The 14,528-nt window shown below is 42.0% G+C and overlaps 1 protein-coding gene across 2 annotated transcripts in view; it reads left to right on the forward strand.

The window, feature by feature from the left end:
- COA1 (cytochrome c oxidase assembly factor 1) overlaps window positions 1-14,528 on the forward strand; it is a 53,234-nt gene that overhangs the window by 16,615 nt on the left and 22,091 nt on the right. For both annotated transcript variants that reach the window (XM_082287915.1, XM_082287916.1), the window contains one exon: window positions 11,616-11,816. The gene's annotated coding sequence lies outside the window, so the exon portion shown is untranslated. The remainder of the gene's footprint in view (window positions 1-11,615; window positions 11,817-14,528) is intronic.

Here is a 14,528-nt window from a genome sequence, read left to right on the forward strand (position 1 = left end):
AGGTCTTTGCTGTGGAAATGCCAGGCTCTGTAGTTGAGGTGCTTTTGTGTGTGCATATGTTTTTTATGTGAAAAGGCTCTTGAACTTTATGCATAAACACTGTTCTCTGTCTCTATTTTTTTTTTCCCCTCCCTCTTTTGTTACAGACTGTGGACTAGCATTGAATATTCAGGGAAAGCTCCCCAGGGAGATTAGGGACACGGACAGATTTTAAACAGAGCCCTAATGCATGGACACGAAAGGACGAACATTCTAGTGGGAATACTAGTACAAATTCCCTGCTTTGGGAATGCTAAAGATGCTTTTAAAATCGATACAGACAGGAAATTATAAAATCTGTAGATAGAGATGGTGCTCAGTGAGAGTAGAAGTACTTCAGTGACCCCTTTTATTATAAGTCATACAACAGTATATAGCAGTCCTAGAGGGAAGTGCATCTATAAATCCCTTTCTGCCAGGCTCAGACTCCCAGAACACACTGAAACTTAATTCAGGTGGGATTTGTCCATATCCTTCCATGTCCTGGAGGACTATGGGAACTAAGACTTAAGAGCAGTAGGAATTAGATGCCTTCACATGAGTAAACTGCTGTTATCATCAGTTACTCTGATTTTACTGTTGTGGAAGAAAGCTTATTGTTACATTTAATAAGTCTACATTAAAAGAAATTGAATGAAGCCATTGCACAAACAAGCAGTAACAGTACATATATTTGGGGCTGCTGTGCAGCAGCTAAACTCAGGTAGAGTCCACCTGTAAAAACTGGCAACTCGGGATGGGTCAGCATCTGAAACTAGGTTGCATAACAGCAACATGGCAATATCAAAGCTGCAGTGTGGCTTTAATTGCCACACAGCTGGTATTTATCATATAGCTATGTGCATATTTAAGAATAAATGCTATTAAAAAATATTACATCCTGAAATAAATATATTGCCTTACTGTTGCTGCACGTTTGCTTTATGGGTCCTTCAGCCTGACTCCACATCACTGCTGAGCCCTGTCCTCTGAAATGGAAACAAGTGTCATTTGCAGTATAGAAGTACAGCAGCATTTGTATAATACTTAGATCATCCAAGTTCCCATTGCAGACCACAGTTTATTATGTGAACATTTCATAAGGCCCATTGCCTCTATTGCCACTGTCTCATGTTATGGTAATCCCTAAAAGAGCTGCCATTAAATTGAGGCCCTTTGTTTTACATGCTGCATGCTTGCAGCTGCTGCAAGCATTTGACAGCTTCAAAGTCCATATTTCTTAAGTTCCACCTTAGTTTGGGGAAAAAGAACAAGTCTTCAGTGTAGAGCCCTGCAGCACTGCACTCTGCAGCCTGCAGGTTTTCATTGCTGCCTGCTTCCTGACTGTCCCCATAGCTCTTCCTTTTAGCTCCTCTTTGCTTTCTACCAGTTCAGACTTTTTTTTCCAACCTCACAGCTTTTTTCCGGCCTGCCACTCCTAATTGTGCTCTTTAAACCATTCCTTGGAGACATCTTCTGTGCACTAAAAGTTGCTCCCAAGTTTACTCTGCAAGCCAGTTTTGAGCTCTGTGTTGGGTGTATGTATCCCATTTGCCACTTGGAAGACAGTGGTCAAATCCCACTCTGCAGCAGTAAGAAATAGAAAGAACTGCAGCTGCTGTACATGAGAGATATAATTTTGGATTTTTTCAGAATGAGGTGGCCTCTCTAACCTTAGCCTTGCTCTCAGAAATGCCTGTGGTGTAGCCACATGCAACAGTTTGTGTTTTGGATGTTATAAGAGCACAATTCTCTGTGAGAACACAACTGCTGTTGGCATAAATGGCAAGATTTCATTTTATCTGCACTCTTACATGGCCACTAAAACTAATCGGCCACCAAGGCGAGTCAGACCCCTCTCCACTGGCTGGTCCTTGCTCAAATTGCTCTGTGAGCCCCTGAGAAGGCACTTCGGCATTAACCGGGGTGCCCTTGCACACCCCTGCTTTTCATCCCTAAAATGCACAGATGTTTCTTAAACGAGTCTTGTGGCTACTTCTGCCAGGCTTGGCTGTTTCACGGAAATGCTTGAAGAAGACGAAATGCTAAAGGCAGGGAACATTTTGTGAGCTTGTGGTACCTACTTTTCCACAGGAGGCGGGATGCGCTGTGCAGCCGTCTTGGATTCTGCTGCCGCCACCCTGCTGGGGCTGCTCCCCCTTCAGTTATGTGCTACATGATGATGGATTAAAAGGGAGGCGGGGAGGAACCCAAAAAAAGCAGGACTAGGGAGTGAAATGAAGCCACCTTCCTTAGCGTTCTTCTCTCCGAAGGGGAAGGTGAATAACGCGTGTGTCCGGAAGGTGGCACCGGCAGCCTGAGTCTGCCGGCAGCTCTTGCTTGTCCGGCCCAGTCAGGCGGGCACCGCCGCCCCGCTTGGAAACACCCTCGCTAATCCGGGTTCTCAGCCTCCTTAAAGGCTCTCAGCCTTTTAAACTTGTAACTAAGCCGGTGCTCTCATTGCCTGGCTCCAGGCCTCTGAGCCCACGGGTAACAGGCTTGGGGGATGACCAGTCATCGGTGTGACTGGGATCTTGGGACTTTGAATAAGCAGCTAAGTCCCGGCAGGAGCAGAAGCTTGAAGCTGCAGGATCTTTAGCTCCTCATTACAGAATTAGTTTTGCTGTTGAAGTGGAGAAAAGCCTGTCTGAAGACACCGTGCAGGGTTGCTTTTTTTTAAAACAATGTCTTGCAACAGACGTGTTATTACACATGCTGGCAAGCATTTCTCAGGTATCACAACTCCAAATACTAGAAGAAGAGACGGTACTTTATTTTCTTTGTTTTGGAGAAATCTTTGTGAATGTGAAAGGTGGACCTGGAGCAGTGGTTTTGCACTGTGATCCAACACTTTCAGGCAAAGCATGAGGTGAGGAGATGCCTTGGTGCTGGAGGGCTCTCAGCTCAGCATCCCTGGGCAGTGAAACTGTTTTGCTGCAAAGGAGAGTAGACAAAATTTTCGAGCACGCTTGAGGAGTCAGATGAGTTAGGCTTTTCTGCAAGAGTGATTCTGGCTATTATGTTTCCTTTCTTGAGATGGAAGATAGCTTTCTTAATTTAGGCAATGGTTTTCCAACCTCAGAAACCACAGGGTTCCATGTGAAATTTTGGAGATATCCTGCTCTCCATGTTGGCCAGTCTATTCCCACTTTTTCTTACTAGCATTATGGCTCTTGGTTATAAAAGGAAAAAAAACGCAACATGTTTTCTTCCCTCTTTTCTTCACCGCATCTCACCTCAGCAGGAGCCCAAACCAGTCTCCTATGCCTACCACTTGGAGCCAACTGCTGTGGTAGGAAGAAGGCAGGCACCAGGCCAGCTACCGGTTGCGGTGCCTGTGCCAGCCCTCATCTTCCAGCCACTGACCTCTGCTCCCTCCATGGCAGCCGTTCAGTCGTGAACACTTAGCAGGCAGGAGCAGATACTTGAGGAAAAGCAGTGGGCTGCCTACTGATCATGTTGGTCACTTTTGCAAAAAAACCCAACAAAACAATGTCCAAAATATTCCCAAACTTCCAAAGCTCTCTTCTGTGCTGGTTCTTAGGCACTATTAGTTTTCATCTAGTGGCATGAGATTGAAAAGCTGTCTGGAGTAAACTCTTCATATCTGGGCACAGTGTGTTACTGTGTGCCTTTACTTTAACAGTGTCCTGAAAGGACCCTTTTTCTTTATAGGTATAAACTGAGTAGCTAGAAGTACAGGTAATTAGGTTCATTTAAATTTTAAAAAGGTTTTACCACTAGGGAGGAAATATGTAGGTTGAAAATAAGGAGCAGAGGAGAAATTATTTCAAGTTTCACAGTTGACTTTGTGCTGGAACAGATTGCTTTTTCCCAGGTGCTTATCTGCTGTTGATGGCTTTTGGCATTGTGCATGTGCAGGAAGGCAGAATATGCAGCTGGACAAGAGGGCTGCATACAGAGAGAACATTTTTGACCTTGTAGCAGCTTCAGATGTTGCAGTTCCTTCTTATTTCTTCCCATGTCCTTTGTTTCTTATATAGTTTCTTTGCTTGACATAGTTTAGGTGCTGGGCCTCTCGGTTGTTTTTTTCATCCTTTTTTTTTAAATTTTTTTTTCCTTTTTTTTTATTAAATTCATGTTGTTGGTTTGCACCACTTCTGATAGATTCTTTATCACCTGCTCCCTTCAAGGCAAACTGCAGGGCTGCTTTCCTTCTGTAGCAGCTGTGCTGGAGGACTGCTGATGAGGAACAAAATGGGAGCTAGTGAGCAGTCATTTGAAAGCTGGCTATTAAAAAGAAAAAAGCTAGCTAATTAGAGCTTAGAGGAAGAGGCAACACTTTGTGCAAAAACACCAGAAGGTAGGCCCTCCAAATCCCATACACTCCCTGTAAATAGCTATAATTAACCCCAGAGTATTCAATTTATTAATTAAAATTTAATTAATATTTTCTGTCCTTGACAATCATTTTAGAGGTGGTCAGGAAAACATAGTGGCAGCTGGGTTTCCATAGAGCAGCAGTGGCATTCAAAAGGGCAGAGCCACAGGAGACTCATCTCAGTCTCCTGGTCATACCTGTGATAAAAGAGCTGAAACTGGCTTCTGGATTTCTGGGAAAGGAGGGGAGGATGGGAGATAATGCAACCCTGGTGTTCTCCTGCACGCTTCTGGACATCACCCTACAAATATAGGACTCGCCTGGATTATCTGAAAGTGGGAGAGAGCAGTGGAAAATGGGTGTCATCGTTACTTACTCACCAATTTCCACACCAATTGAGGGCTGCTGTACAGCACTGTGTTTCACGTGGTTTTGATGTTCTGCTTGGTGCTCTGGCTGAGTAGAATGAGAGACCTCTCCTGAACTTCATGGACTCCATCAAAGTAGAGCAGCTATTGCTTAGAAATGCTGTGGCTGAACTTGGCACTCTGCTGTTCTTCTCCAGCAATGGGTTTCCTGGTCATTCATACTACCCATGGTCAGTATGCCAGACACCCATCATTGTCAGAGCACTCTTCTGGAACAAATCCATTGGTATCCCCAATGGGAAATGTGAGTGTTGTCAGCTGTGTAGAGCACTCCAAGGTTTGCTTCAAACAGATAGGATGGAAGATACCAAATATGGAAGATACCAAATGTGTTTCCTTCAGCAAGGGCAGTGCTTCATCATTATTCAAGGTTAGGCAATAGCATAATTTGTGCCCTCACTCATTTCTAGAGCACAACATTTTTTTTCCTGGCATTATAGTTTTTTGACACAGCACTGCTGTGATGGCCTGCAGCATACACCTGTTAGTACTCTTCATAATTTGAACTAGAAAAACCCACCAAGCCCATGAGCAGAAAATACTGACTGTTAGCTACAGGGTCATGAAAAGAGATGTGAGCTGAGCACTGTGCAGCGTGGCTGCAGCCAGCCCACTCTGTAGGAACCAAACTCTTAACAGTGTGGTCATGAGCCATCCTACAAAAACTGGCCTGTGAGAAAGGGTCTGCAGTACAGGCCCGGTGAGAATAGCCATGAGGTAAAGGATGTCTTTTATTCCCCATTTGACAGAAGGGTGCAAGAGAATGTACTCAGAGTGTGTTGAAACCATATCTCCCAGGTCACAGGGGGAAAGCTTTCAGTACAGAACTGTTATGAGCAAGTGGGAGAGGAGGTGGGCCACACAGACCATCATCACGAACACTTTCTCTCTGCTCCTCTGGATTAAACATGAGGGGTTAGGCAGATTTTTGGTGTACCTTGGTGGCAAGGCCCTTGGTTAAGGCCCTTGTGGTAGTGAAGTGGCATGACATCTCTCAATCCCAAGGGGGCAGGCACAAGCTGTTCAGTGCTATGAGGCCAGAAGTGCTTCCAAGAACTCCCAGAAGCAGAACTGGAGTTTTCCAGTGAACATGAGCAATAGAAAAGATGAGTATCACAATTTGTAGTCTCTTTGGCCTCCAGACTTTGGTGCATAAATGCAACTTTAGGGCCATCACAGATCCTACTTGTATGGTCTGTCCTATGGTCATGCAGGGAACCAGCCGCAGACCCATAAGGCCCTGAGTCACATCTCCCATCAGATGTGTTTTCCCAGGTGTGGCAATGTGGGGCTGGGATGAACAAGTTCTCTACCTTTGTGTGAGAAGAAGTGCCTCTGATGCCCTGCAAAGGTGCTCACACAGGGCTGTCCCCATTCTGCCAGCAGCAAGGCCAGAAGGGTGGAGATGAAGATGCCATTGCTATTGCAGTGGTTCTGTTGGCATCAGGCTGGGACATCGGATGTGGCAATGTTGAGTCACAGCAGCGTTTAATCTTGTGTTGCCACACGTGATGAAGCAGGCCTGATCCACTGTTATACTGTTGGTGATTCCAGGTAAATTTCAGCAGAACAGAGGGAGATGGAGATAGATGCTGAGAATCACTGTACGCTTCACCCTGAAATGAAGCTCCAAAAGAGCACAGTAATTGTCCAATGACTGATAGAACTGTTGCCTGGCCTTGCATGCATCATTTAGTCTTTCTTTTCTTTTTTCTTTTTTGTTTTCTTTTCTTTTTTCTTTTCTTTTTTTTTTCTTTTCTTTTGCCTGCCTTCCTTCCTTCCTTCCTTCCTTCCTTCCTTCCTTCCTTCCTTCCTTCCTTCCTTCCTTCCTTCCTTCCTTCCTTCCTTCCTTCCTTCCTTCCTTCCTTCCTTCCTTCCTTCCTTCCTTCCTTCCTCTTTCTCTCTTGTAAATAATTTTAACTGGATTTTTAGAAAAGTACTTCAAAATTCATCAGTTTCTCTGATTTTTGCAAAGAGAGTAGGGGGAAAGAACAAACCCCAGGCAACTCACTACTAAGTTTTGAATTTGACATGCAGAACAACAAATTCATTCAAAATGAGCTTTGCTTTACTGTTAGTCATTTGTACCAACCTGCAATTAAAAGGCTCAGCATTTGTTCTCATCGCTTTCTAAAATTACATTTTCCACTTCCTAGGCCCTGGCCTCAGGCAGTGGGTTTTTGGAGCAATCATGCCTTGGTAATTAATGTTTAAAGATGAATGTTGCAACTTCTAAAACAGTGTTGCTGAGTAAACATAAGGCAAAAAGGATACAAAAACTACAAGGCTTTTTACTGGAAGCTGCAGAGTTTGGAGACATTATTCTTAGAGCTCCCAGCTACAGTGCATTTGATTACCCCTTCCTCCATTCTTTCAGATGGAGGAGACAGCCATGCTTAAAAAAAAAGCAGAGGAAAATAAGTATCACCTCTAATCCGTCATTTTTTTGTGCTACTGACTCATCACCACAGAAAGCTTGCTGGGAATGGTTAACTCAGAGAGGGAGAGAGGAGACAAATCTTTGACATGGTCTGTAGCTATAACATGACCATTTTGGATTTTTGCAAAAGAGTGGGAGGACAAGAAATAAAACATGAAGGGAGGAAGGGGTAAAAATGGAATGGGAGAGGGCAAATTGTAGTAATAAGTTCCCTTCCTATGTCACGTCCCTTCATTTGTCATGAGTCTGCCTTTTCTCTGTGGAAGCCACAGCTTCCAGTCTGTTACTAACCCAGCTGGATTTACCTGTGACAGCAGCCCATCCTACACAGGGCTTCTGTATGTGACAGAAGTGCTCCTCAGTAGCATTAGCTGAATCTCTCATTGCAGCATTTTTCAGTGCTTTAAAAGTTAAGTTGCTGTATCGCCCCTTTCTAACAGAAATCCTTAGCAACTGAAAAGGCAGTTGGGAAAATCAGCAACTTCAGCATTTCAGGAAGGGGAAAGGGTAGTCTTGATTGAGATTGCCTCCCTACTTTAGGCATCTGACTTGGGCATTGCAATCCTGATTCAGACCTCTTGGAAGACACACCTCATGTCTAATGTTTCCCAATAGGTTGGCATGATGCAGCTGCCTCTTCGCCTGAGACTCCTGAGACAGGAAAAGTGGGAAAGCACTTGCAGTCTCATGAGTGATTTCTGTAAAAAGGGGCAGAGGGTCCCACGGTACCATGAGAGGGGTGCTGTTTTTTGCACACAAAAATCTTTCCTGGTCTGGCAAAGGCAGTGACAAAATCCTAAACAGATCAGCTGGAACAAGAACAGAATACTGCTTTGGACTAGTTTTCCTTTTTTTTTTTTTTTTTGCCATCTTCTTTTCTTTCTTCCAGAAAAGAGAATAAAATTCCCAATCCAACATTCAACTGCGAGGTTGGCTTATCGAGTTTGAAGCAGGTGCTTTGGGCTTTGTTACTCTTTGATACTGTTTTTGCTCAGAAGAAACCAAAACCCAAAGAGCTCTTGGAAGAACTCACTGTGTCTGATTCTGCATTTAAGTGGAAAAATGGAACCTCCCAAATTATCTTGCCTTTCTGGAAGTAAAGTTCAGGCTCTAAAAAAGATTAGTAAGAGACTCATTCAGCACTAGTCATACTCATTTGGGTAACAGGCAAGTTTCTGCCTGTGCTCACTTCTAGTATTCATTATAAATGTGTATCAGTGACTTCCTAAGCAGTAATTCCAGAACAGTAAATGAAGTATTGTCTTCTGCTTTAATAATTTTCCTGTTTTTTTAGCATGGTTTATGTACCATCAGCATGCTGATACATTAAGTGGCTACCAGTGCATGGCTATTTTATTATCCATTGCTTTAGTGATCTGTCCAGACTCCTGATCCTAAAAGGATTAAGCTAATTTTTAGATGATTTTGCTGTTGAAGCACAGTGGTTTTGAATTGTTTTGTTTGTTTGTTTGTTTTTATGACCTCTTTAAAGGTTTTCCAGTAAAGATGAGGGCCTATTTGTACTAAATTTATGCCTGCTTGCTCAAAATAGCTTGCTTTTTTTTTAATGTTGATTTTTCAGAGATCTCTTAAAAAACGCAAGTCCAGAAAGCACTTCTGCAGGATGCAGGGTGCTTCAGTTACACTTCATGTTAAACATGATACAGATCATTCAGATCATTCAGCATTTTGCTAAAATGAAGCAAATGGAATGGAAAATACTTTGGTACTAAAAAGAGTGTGTCTTTCAAGAAATGTTTAATCCTAAACAGATCATTCAAATGGAGTGTAATAAAGACTACTGCAGCTAATGAAAAGATTTTGTTCAACTCAGTGGGTTATCAAACAGGCAGAGATAATATGCGTGCCCTTGCTAACAGTGTTCACTTAGCTGTGTTTCCTTTCCTAGACTGGAAATTAGATTTCCTTCTCCATTGTTTATATAGAAAAACTCAAATTATTCAAGAAGATCATGTGGGAGCCACTGTTTTTAGAAGAAAGAGCTGCATTTGAATAAAAAATACCACTCAACTTCATGTTCAGCCACTTAGCAGTAGCCAAAATAAGCATCCTTGCCATGTTTTTGAGCTGAAGCACTACAACAGGCTGTATGTGTCTGCTGCACACACCCCGTGCTGCAAGGAAGGACTGTGCAAGAGCCTGCACCGATAAACAGCAAGCAGCCAGCTCACACGTGTGTGTGCATGTATTCCCACTAGTGAGCATGTGCATTAAGCCACCCACGTTTGTACACCTCAGGTTGGAAATGTCTATCTTTTCTTTTTTCCTATGCTTCATTCCCAGCTTATTCCAAATCTTGTCCCCAGACTTGACCTTCTTTGTTCTTACCTTGCCTACTTTGAAGGCTTTGGACCTGAATTGAGCAGGTTCCTAACATCTTCAGCTGTCTCCGGACCACACTTCAATTGGTACATATGTATGTAGAAGGCATTTTGAAAGATCTATGACTGTTGATTTCCAAGGCTGTTTCATAAGGACCAAGACTCAACAAGAAGTAAGCAGAGGCACAAGAGCAAATTGGTCAGAGGCACAGTCACCCAATATCGGGGATTAGGATAAAATTTAGGGATCTGGCTTTTTACTTGGCACCATAGCATAATTTGGTGTCCTTATTTTGTTTTGTTTCTTGTTCTTTCTCCTCCATATTTCTTCACCTTTAGAATTAAAATGGCCAAGGTAATTTATGCTCTTGTTCTGAAACTTGCAGTGAATACTGTAGGTTTTTCTCAAGGAAAACATTTCTCTAAATCTTTCTCTTAAGGTGCCACATACAGAGAGTTTCTCTCCAGGAGTATGGGGTAGGGAGAAAAAAACTCTATTAGTGAGCCTTTTGCTATGTAACCTTTCCTTAAAATGCCAGCAACTGAGCTTCCACAGAGAGAACAACAAATATTGAAAGAGGAATGTGAAGGACATTATGAAACAAGAAAGTAAGAAAACTTGCTCAGACAAGTTTCTCAGGAAAGGTGATGTAATATGTACTGTAGAAAATCCTAGCAGTTGACATAACTAAGTTTCTTTCTAAATAGCTGTGGATGCCAGGAAGCTGGGAGAAGCGAAGTGTACAGCTGGGAATACAGCTGAGCAGACTGTTTTGTCCAAAAGAAATATAGTAGGTGTAAAACTTCTTTTCAGAAGATGTCATTGAAGTTTAATTGAAAAGTGTCCTTTTAATTAAGGCTGAGTGACCACTGAATGAAACTCCTTTCTGTTGAGGCTGTTCTTGGTGATACTGTAAGATTAACTCCTGCAGGCTGGCAGTACTCAAGAGGCTGCTGTTGGGATGCCATGGTACACAGTTCTGTAGCAAGTGCTCAGTCCCATTCATGGACTTCTGCCGATGTTTATCAAGCTTTTTAACAGCTGTCTTGAGAATTGCCCAACTTTTTATTGATTGACTTGTTCATATTTCAGCCTGGTTTCCTACATAAATGACTGTTCTCAACCCGTGTGTTCTGCACGTGTCTACGTCTGTATATATAAAATTTGGGAACCTCCCTCTCTGTTTTATCTGACTTGACAAAGACACACAGGGTCTTTGAGATAATGAAAATATTAGAATTTTGTGGCAGCACATGGCTGAATACTGGAGAACATCTGGATCTTCTCTTCAGGGGAAAGGCTGCAGGGAACTATGCTCTCTGACAGCCTTGGAGACTCCAAAAGGGCCAGACCTGGAGTATGTCAGGTGATCTTATTCCATTTCTCACACAGCTTACAAATTTAAAGGTCTTGGTTGCAGACTGGAATGTTTCATCTTAAAAATAACTGGTTCCTCTACTTTGTTCTTCCTGGTAATTATAGAGCAAAATAATGCATGTGCAGAGACTGATACACTCAATGTGCCATTAGAAGTGCCATTTTCAGGTAGGTTAGTTCATAAAAGTTGGATAAACTGCCAAACAAGAAGTCCCAGCTCATGGACTATTGTGGATTTTTTCATCATTACAGAGGAAGAACTGTATAGGTGGAATATCTGTTACAAAAATTCTATTTAGTTATGGGGCTGACATACATGGTCTGTTACCTCCGTTTTACAAATACTGTTAGCACTGTTCAGGCAGCCAGCAGGCATAGTTTAATGCAAAAGAGTGTGTGGTTATTTTCATAAGGTTTCTATGAATAAGGCTGGAGAAGGCTGCAGGAGATCCTTAAGGTTTTTGATGGCACTGCTTTCATGTCAACATGTCCCAACTTCTCTTTTTACTATAAATTGGTTATAAGGAAAACTAAGGTGGTAGGACTGACAGTGCTAGATGTCTTTGAATGGGAGATTGAGTGACCATGTTGGAGCCTTAGGAATGTTTGAATATTCTTCCCCTGTCTCTGATACATACCCACTCGTACATTTTCTCTTTTGTTTTAGGTGGAGTCTGGATAAGAGCTGTCAGGAGGGCATTTTATCCAGTTTGAGGCTGAGTGATAGCAATCTTGAACCACAGTTTTAGAGGAGTGGCACCAAAAAGCCTGATGTTAATGCTGAGCGCTTTACAGGACGAGTAACACTCCCTGCTTCCTCAGCTGCCTGAAAATCAAGCCATAGATACTGACCTTCCATCCATATAAGGTAAGTCAAGGCTGCATCAAGCATGACTGAGTTTAAAATACAGTTATCAGCTATCATACAACTGTTTGAAATGAAGCCAGGGGAAAAATCACTAGAGTGCAATGCTGTGTAGAGGACACTAATATTGCCAGATCTCTCCCTGTTGTGCTAAAACTACAGTAAGTTATGTCTTGTTAGTACACCCTAGTGCTGTGCTGAAGTTGGGCTGCATTTCAAGAGCTTCCTAAGTTATAGCAGTGCTGAGGCTGGAAAACTGCAGTAGAAAAAGCCCTGCTCACTGCAAAACACAGACATGCTACTTGGCCATGACAAATGTTCAAGATTTCTTTGTGCAGCTTTAATTTGCTTCCTAAAATGCAAAGTGCAGCAGACATCTAAGCTGACTGTTTACTTTAGAAAATAAGTGGCAGTCTACTTTTTTTTTTACTGGGGTAAAAATTCCAAGGATCTCACTTCTTACCCATCAAAGTAACAACTCTCTATTCCTAAAGACACAGTCTCCAGAAAGGTTACTGTATACTTAAAGAGACCTTTCAAAAGTAACTTTCAAAAAAAACCAACCCCAAAGCAGTCCCTTCTTCTGGAATACAGTATCCCCAAAGTATCTCTTAAGGTTACTGTATCTCTAATATAAACCATTCAAAAGCCTCAATTTGGGTTTTCCTTGTCATTTGCTGGGTTCCATTTAACAGAACGTTTCCCCCAGCTGAGGCTTGATGGCAACAGTGATGTGGTAGGAGGAGCAGAGCAGCTGGCTGCTCTCATTTGACATAGAGATGAAATCCAGGCTCCAGTTAGCCTTTAGGCCAACATTTGATAAAAGTCTCATGTCACGCTTGCATATGAAGCCCTTTTCTATTCCCACATAACCCACATGCATACTCTTGTTTCCCTATAGACATTCATTTGTGGCTTGAAAAGCTCATGTCAGATATGAAGCTATTAAAATCTTTCATGATTTTTTATGTTTATTTTTTTTTATATTTGAGCACAGTTGCTAGAAGTGTGAGAATGGTTGCTGCTCCTGTTTTAATTTCTTCACCTCTGCACTCCTCAACCAGATGACATTTTAAGCTTTTATATGGTATAGCGGGGAGCACATTAAACATCAGGTCTGAGAGAAATGGGAAACAACATGATGGGACTGCAGCTTTGGGTGCTGCAAACAGCCCAAATCTCCGTATTAAAAATTAAACACTTTTTTAAAGTGTGAATGATCCCTCAAAAAGCTACATGAGATCCATTTTCTGGGTGATGGAATGTATGCCTGCTTAGTTTGCTTCCTATGAGGTTATTAACACTTGCTGCATCTGTAACTGCTGGTTATTGAAGGAAGGACTTAACTCCCTACCAGAACCCTGGGACTAATCAAAACATTGCCATTAACGTTTAATGAGAAAGTTGTTGCTTTCACCAATAAAGTGGCTTAGACTCTTAGTCACCTAAAGCACAAATGGCACATACTGCATCATAGTTAACAAGCAGATTTTGGAAAAAAAACACAGTCAGAGGAGTTCAGCTTGTTGCATAAGCTCAGAATAACTGGCTGATTTCTTCTTAGTTTCCCCACCAGTACTCGATATTATGTATGCTAACTAGTATTCATCTCTCAGCAAAGTATCCAGACATTGTAGGGCCAGTTCTTTCTTCCAGTAAGAACTCTGCATCATAAAACATCCCAGACAAAACGTGCCCAGGGGAAAATCCCATGCTTATAGGAGCTTCCAAGCCCTTTCAACCATTTACTTCCCTAGCTGCTTGTCTTGGGTGGAGGAGAATGGCCTGTTAAAAAGGAATGGCCAATACAAATGCAAAAGAACAAATAAGACACTTGAGGGTGTGTCTAATGGATCCAAATATCCAGGACAGCAAAGAAGTATTGCTCCTCATCTGTGCCGGCCTCAAGCAGAGGAACCAAACTGGTAAATTTTAGCTCTGTCAGCCAATTCTGCCGTTTTGGAACTGGGACTGGATTTACACTGGAGGCATCACAAGAGGAGAGTAACATTTTGGATGCTGTGGGTCCTCATTACTAAATTTATAAAGATTAAAATAAACTACCGCAGTTTCACAATGCCTTTACCAAGAGAACAGTAAGAGCAGTGAATAGTGCATTTTATTGCAAATGCTTCATTTAACAAAGATTAAATACGCATCTGAACACTCACTTTGAGATACATTCCTCTAATCTGACTTTGCACCTGCTTATTGTGGTATAAATCAAGAATTGTTCTACCAAAGTCAGCAAAGTCATTATCTGGTTTTAAACTAAAAAGAGAGAAAATCTTGCTTTTTACTTCTACAGCAAATCACATTCAATTCAGTATGAATACAGCAGTATGTTTAAGTGCAATGCAAGAACAGAGACAATTGGAAAATCCATGTCCTAAATTCAGTACAGGGTTCTGGAGCTGAATTTCCATCTGAGCACTCTTGAACACTGCAGTATCAAACCTCCTTTTCCTGCAGTGTAATCTAGTTTATTTTCCTCAGAAAATATATTTTCTTTTTTGTAAACAGAGGCCACATGAAACACATGGTTATCTTCTGAGCAAAAATCTCAAAGACCATGGCTTATACATATTAAAAAGCCAACAACCCACAAACTTCTGTTTTGAAGCTAAATGCAGGTTTTTAGTCTATCAGCATTTTTATGCCATGCCAGTTTTTTGCATAGTGGAAAATATGCAGCCTTAGGAGAATAGCAACTGT

The sequence above is a fragment of the Coloeus monedula genome (assembly GCF_965178545.1).
Source record: "Coloeus monedula genome assembly, chromosome: 1".
Lineage (NCBI taxonomy): Eukaryota > Metazoa > Chordata > Aves > Passeriformes > Corvidae > Coloeus > Coloeus monedula.